Source organism: Panthera uncia, unplaced genomic scaffold (genome assembly GCF_023721935.1).
Source record: "Panthera uncia isolate 11264 unplaced genomic scaffold, Puncia_PCG_1.0 HiC_scaffold_2408, whole genome shotgun sequence".
In the NCBI taxonomy this organism is placed as follows: Eukaryota; Metazoa; Chordata; class Mammalia; order Carnivora; family Felidae; genus Panthera; species Panthera uncia.
The window spans coordinates 1-6989 of NW_026059138.1; the positions used below are offsets into that span (position 1 = coordinate 1).

Here is a 6989-nt window from a genome sequence, read left to right on the forward strand (position 1 = left end):
ACAACCCTGAGGGCAGGCAGCAAAGTCACAGATGGGGCCTGGGTCCTTGTAGCATGGGATGTGCCCAAGGCCCTCTAGACAGAGAGGACAAGAGCCGGGGCACAGAGTCCCCAACTCTCCATCCCCTCCTCATTCTACCAGCACATTAGGGCACAGCCAGATCCATCCCTGGTGCTCTCCCAAATCTCGCCCGTTAGCTTCACAGCCCAGATGTCAATCATCTGTGATGTGTTTTATCCATCTAGGTGGCCAGATGCCAAGCTCTGGAGATGAAAATAGGCCCCTCTGAGACAGAGAACGTCACTTCAGCAACCAGCAATGACCCACACTGTCATTTGGCCACGTGGCCCTCAGTAGTCCCCACCTGATAAAGCTACCAAAAACACCTAAAGGTCAATGAGTGGGACATTAAAGAGTTAAATACACATTGCTACTTCATGAACCCTGCAAGAGGGATGGCTGCATGGAGCTGTCTTGGATCATGCCAACCTGCTAAAAGGCCCTAGGGGCGCAGTGGTGGGGGCAGGGGGTGCAGTCTCTGGGAGCAGGCAAGACCAACCTCATCATACGCAGCAGGAACACCACCTAGAAGACTGGAGATGAGCACCAAGGAATGCATGAATGCATGTCAGGCGCGAAGGGGTGCAACACACTGTCACCTCAACCTCAACATCAGCTCTGTTGTCTGAAGCATGCACTAAAAACTTGCCTGCTCATTTTCACTCTTGACCCCGGACTCTACTGTCACAGCCGGATAGCCTGGCTGGGAGGGCAGAGCCGCAGTGTAGATCCTCAGTAAACAATAGTGAGACAATGTGGCTTAGACCAGGGGATCTAACCTGGAATCCAGGGCTTGTTGGAGATCCATGAATCCCCTGAATTGTATGCCCAACTCTGTACACCCAAGCAACTTTTCTCTGGGTTTCTCACTGGCATATTAAAGAGGCTGTGACCCAAAAAGGCAAAAACCATTGCTCTGGACACCAGACCCTCAGCCTTCTTGGCTGCCTTTCCCATTCAAAAGTTTGCTGAAAGTGGCACTAATAGTCCATCTCTGTGTATAGTGACTTCACAAGAATCTGTGGAAGATCTAAGCTCTGCCTATTACTTTCCTTGGGTTTTGTTATTTGCAGCCGAAAGCAGCCCCACCGACCCAGTACCATAAGGCCAGTGGCAACACCCAAGATTGGGAGGGTTGGCAAGGACAAAATTCCTCTCAGAACTTGAATTCTCTGCTCAGCCCCTAGACAATGGATACTTGCCAGATGCCCCAGGGCACAGGGAGCTCACCCAGCTACTCCCTTTTTCCCCATCCCAGACAAAGGTAGCTGTCCATCTTAGATGGCTGGATGCCTGCCCCAAGCCTGGCAGGGACAGAGCCTCTGGGACTCAGCGCACACTGTTGATGCTTGAGAATATTCCAGCTTTGCACATGCACGTGTTCCCATTCAGCTCACATATGTATGATTTGTACAAACTATACAACGCTCACGAACAGGTATATTTTCAATCACTTGCAGGAGGAACACTCCATCGGGGCACACGTTTCATGGGCAGAACTGATTACAGGCAGCGTAAAATATAAAACGAAGGTCACACTTCCTGAGAACTCACTTGATCCAGCAGGCTGGTCAACATGCAAATCTGACTGACATGAGGACCAGTCACCCCAGGAGCTAGTGTGGTTCATCACAGTCTGGTAGTCCTCCCTGGTTCCAGGTGATCATCAAACTCGGGCACCAGCCCCAGAGATTTGTCACTTTGTGAGCAGCTCAGATCAACTGAAAGTGTGAAATACCTATGGTTAGAGCTAATAATAGACTAAAAGTTATACCTGCCACAAAAATGTCTTCTGTAGGCGAAAGTATGAGTTGTGGAAAATGCAAAGTGCCTTTTCCCAAAGCAAAGCAGGCAAGCCTGGAAGCCTCACCAGGGTTCAGCAAGGAGCTCTGACCCTCCTCTCCAGAAAGAAATGTTGAGGCCAGGGGTGGGGGTGGGGGCAGTTTCTGCTCCAGCACCCGGCATACCCAACACCACCGGCCTTCAAAGAGGCTGGGAGACCTGGCATCCTTGAAAACCCCAGAACATCAAAGCCTAATACCTCCTGACCTGGCAGAGAAAGTACAAAACTACACCATAAACCGCAGACAGAGAAACTCACTGGCTGCTGGGAGCGAGAACAGATTCAAGGTTGAAAAACATGGCCCCAAACATTTTCAGCCCCAGTCAGCAGGGACACGCAATTTACAGGAAATTAGGAGATTTATAAAATGTTAGCCAGCTGGAGTTTCTTCCCTGGGAAGAGAAGCAGGAGAAACTCTTAAGAACTGTCTCGGTGAAGTACTGTGCTCACTGCAAAGCCCCTGACACGTGTCAGTTATTAATACCAACAACTCACCACCCCACACTTCAACCTGTACTTGGCAACAGGCTGTACCTGGAGCCCTAAAGCCGGGGACAGCCAGACCCTCAGAAGAGGGGCCTGAACAGCCACATGGTCTCTAGATAGGATCCTAGGCAAGTTACTGATAACTTTCTAGCCACAGCTCCTCATGAGCATATGGGGATTACAATAAAACCTCAGGCAGAGTCTTGTCAAACGATGAGAAAACACACCCTGGTCAAGTGCCTGGTCTGTGTGAGCCCTGCTGGCTGCTACTATTGCAATGGGGCTTCAGGGTTTTAAGTCAGATTTCCTTATTACTCTTTTGAGGCTAGAATCCTGAGCCTTGTCACTCATTCTCTCTGGTCAGGTCCAGGACAGAGTGTGCGTCTTGGAGAGGCAAGAACCATTTAACCCACGAGGTTAGGTACCAGCAGGGGCCCATGGGGGGAGGAAGGGGAATCCCAGAGTTCTGCCAACCGAAGAGGCGGCCCTTGTCTCTCTCCAGATTCGGCTTTCTCCACGGCCAGCATAGACCTCAGTTCCAGCCACAGAGTTGAACTGGATGTCCAGTGCCCGTGCTCCTACCAGGCATCACCTCTTCTAGGAGGCCTTCCCTGCCTTCCACACTGTCTGATCCCACAACCCCTGCGCCTCCCTAATCCCGTTATTGAGCACACTGCGCTGTCGCTCATGTTTTACCCTTACCTTCCCCGCAGAGCAGGAACAGGCGCTATGCCCCACACAGTGGGCACCCCAGCCAGGTCCGGTCAATGAATGAGCCGGGCCTCAGTTGTGACTACAGTCCCAAGCCCCGCGGCGCAGGGAAGGGTTGTTTGTGCAGCAGGCTGCTTTTTATTATCGAGATAAATTTGACAACACCCCTGGCGGATCCCTGCTTAACGCCATTTTAAAGGGGGAGAAAGAGTACCCCCCCCACCCCCGCCGCCCACCTCCCCGCGGGTCCTCACCCAGGCAGACCAGAAATCCTAGGGCGGTTCCGTGAAAGGGGCTCCCTGGGCGGCGGACAGGCCCTCCCCACTGGGGTCTCTATTGTGGCGGATTTCTCGCTCGCACAGCGTTATGCCGGAGCCTGCGGTGGGAGCAAAAGGCCACTCCCCGCCAGTACCAGGGCTCACGCCGCGCGTGGGGAGCGCCGCAGGGCCCGGGGGGGCAGCCACACCTCCCGCCCGAAACAAAGCGCCGGGCCCCCTCCCCGCCCCGGCGGCTGCGACCACTCACCGCGCGCTCCAGCCCAGGCTCGGCTCCGGCCCTCAGGCCGCCGCCTCCATGCTCGCGCGGCCGAGGAGGCAGCGCCGCGCCCGCCCGGCCCCACTGCAACCGGACTGGCGGCTCCCGGCCCGCCGGCCCTCCGGCCGCTCCGGCCCGTCCCCGCCCCGGCGCCTCCTTAAAGCGACCGCGCAGCCCGCGCGCGCCCCGAGCGCCTGGCGCGCCGCGCATTCCTTATATTGCAACAGCGCCTGCTAAAAATAGAGCGCCGCTGCGGGCGGGGTGGGGGGGCCGCGCCGCGACCCCGCCGCCCCCGCGCGCACCCGGGCCCCCGGGACGCGCGGCCAGCGCAGTCCGGGCCACTAGCGCCGACTCCCGCGGCAGGCTCGGCGGGGGGCAGGGGGGCGCGCCGCCGCCTTCCCCGCACCCCCGCGCCCCCGCGCCCTTACCCGGTCAGACCCGCGGCGCCGCGGGGCTGGCGTTAAGGTGGACGCGGAATGGGAATTCGCCCGGGCCTCTTTAAGAGCCTCTGCGCCCCAACCTCTAAGTCTCCGCTCCGGCCGGGCCAACTTCTGAGCCTCCGGACGCCTCCCCAGTCCTTAGCGATCCCGGCCGCCACCTCCACAGCCTTCGCTTCGAATCCCCGGACGTGTCTCTTCCTAGATCCTCACCCGGCGCCTCTTCCCGCAGGCCCTCATGGTGCACCATTCCTGGGCCCAAAGTTCGTTGGGATGGATGCGACGGGCTCAGGACTCGCGCTCCATTTTATTGTTTCAGTTCGGCTAAGTCCTCGCCATCAACGACATTTTTTTCTTATTTTAAAAAATGGAATATAATTTAAAAGTGTACAATGACGTGGTTTTTAGTAGATTCGCAAAGTTGTGAAACCGTCACCATTATTTAATTCCAGAACATTTTCATCCTTCCCCCCCCCAAAAAAAACCCCCACCCATTGGCCAACACTCCCCATACCCCATCCCCCCCAGTCTCTAGAAACCACCAATCTACTTTCTGTCCCTATGGATTTGCCTATTCAGGATATTTCATAGAAATGGAATCATACCACATGTGGTCTTTTGTGATGGCTGCTTTCACTCAGCACTATGTTGTCAAGGTTCATCCATGACGCGGCACGCAGCAGCTCATTCTTCTTCTGGACAGAAAATATTCCATTGTACGTAGACACCGCGTTTTGTTTATCCATTTCCGGTGACGGACAGTAAGGTTGGTTGTTCTTTTTGGCTATTGTGAATGAAGCTCCTGTGAGCGTTCGTGTACAAGTCTTTGTATGAACGTATGTTGTCCATTCTCTTGGGGGATAAACCTGGGGGTAGAACTGAGTAGAACTGAAGTAGGGGTAGAATTGTGGGTCATATGCTTAGCTATGTCGAACTTTGTGAGGGGCCCCCAAACTGTTCTCCAGAGCAGCTACACCACATTCCGACTCCGACCAAGGATGACGAGAGGACCGATGTCCCTACATCCTCACCAACACTTATTATTGTCTTTTTGATTATAGCCATCCTAGGGGGAGTGAGGTGGTACCTCAATGTCATTTTGATGATTGGTATCAATTTTGAAGACCTTTTTTTTTTTTTTTTTTTTTTTTTTTTTTTGTGGGTGGACCTTGATGATGACCTGGAACCACTTGACACAACCAGGGAACCCATCTGCTTGTCATTTTGAGAGCTTCACTGTCTACCCCAAGCGTAAGAGGAGCTTCCTGCAGAGTCCTTCATGCCATACTGGGGCTTCCAATCTGATGCGGGTTTTGACTGGCACCCCAGGTACCGTGCCGCCATTTGGTGAGAGCTGTTGTGTCCCCTGCTTCCACCTGTTGCTCTGAATGAAGTCCCTGTGGCCCCCAGGAGTCCCCATGGGGGCATGTGGATTATGAGCCGTCATGTATCTCACCTTGGTAGGGAGTAAAAGAACTGACTGAGGAGGGGGTTGAGGGAGAGATGCTCATCTTGACTGGCTGGGTTTTACCCTGAACCTGCTTCTTCCTCTCCCTTCCATTTACCACAGGCCTTAGGGGCGACTGGCTGAGACCTGTGTATCCTGGTTGTCTGCCAGCCCCTCCTGTCCCCACTCTGTCAAGAGATGTCCTCTCCTGGGCCCTGATTGGCACAGCACTCTGGCAGAAATGCCCTCAGCGTGAGCTGAGACAACACCTGCATAAGACCGAAGATTTGTCTTTATACCACTTCCACATACAAATCTTTAAAAATCTGCCTTCTCAGAAATGGAACCTAAACAGCTAGCAATCACACACAGGTACCTGGAATTCTCTAATGCAGGTTGTGACTGGGGGCTCACAACAGGGCACTTGTCCCATTTGGGCCGTCTCCTCTGTTCTTTGAACCCTAAAATAAAGTATGGTTCAGTCAATGGGAAACGGGCTTTGGAGAACAGGGTCACTGAGGCCCGAGTGTGATAGTCGATTCATTCAGTAAATGCCGCCAGAGGACCTACTGTGCCAAGTGCTGTGGCAAAGACCCACCTCCGGGCAAACTCAGAGTGCCATCCAAGGGTAAGTGGTGTGGAAGAGAGAGGTACCAGTGCCTGTGGGAGCCCAGAGGAAGGACACCTAACCCAATGGGGGGAAAGCATGGGTGCCCAGAGAAGGCTTTCTGTGAGAGGTGATGACTGAGCCAGGGCTCAAGGGACAAATAACACTCAGCTAGGCTGAAAAGGGAGAGAGAAACCTTTATATGCCGAGATATCACTGAGATGAACTCTCCAAAACCTCCAGCAGATCTGCGTAGCTGACCAGGTATGTTTGCAGCATGGTAGAAGGCCAGACTTCTGGCCAAAAACCCAGGCTGGACTCAGGCCCAAATTTCAGGCCCTGATGTCCAAGGCCAGCCACAGGGCCAGAAGCCAGCTCCTGCAATAGGGTGAAGACGAGAACCACTGGGCTGACCCAGAGCAGAACTTTCCTGCTCAGAGACACAAGCAAATGTACCACATCCTCTGCGGTGTCCTGTGCTGTCCTCTCTGCCCCAAGGCTTGCTGCATGCCATGCCTCAGAGCAGACCCAGGCTGGTGCCTGGAGGTTCAGTGGGCAAACCTAGGAGGCCTGGGGACTTTGAGGGCCAGGAGCCAGCCACTTCATTGTGGTGCAACCTTCCTCCAGAACCGCCTGCCCCAGTGTGGCCCCTGGGGATAAAAGCAGCTCTGGGCCCCTGAGCACTTTGGGCCCCAGACATGGGCACAATGATGAGTCTGTACACCTCCCAACAACCTGTGTGGAAGGTCTTACCTGCCCTGTTTGGGACATAAGGAGGCACAAACCCAATCCCATCCAGCCAGTAGACTGAGAGTCAAGGTCTTCTGACCACAGAGCCTGTACTCTTTCCCTTATCTCTAGTGG

At 54.4% G+C, this 6989-nt stretch overlaps 1 long non-coding RNA gene across 1 annotated transcript; it reads left to right on the forward strand.

Moving 5' to 3' along the window:
* The first annotated feature begins 4645 nt into the window (after positions 1 to 4645).
* LOC125917777 (uncharacterized) lies at positions 4646 to 6009 on the forward strand. Its single transcript, XR_007456294.1, has 3 exons — positions 4646 to 4907; positions 5275 to 5400; positions 5642 to 6009. It is a non-coding gene; the product is annotated as an uncharacterized LOC125917777 (long non-coding RNA).
* Positions 6010 to 6989: the final 980 nt, after the last annotated feature.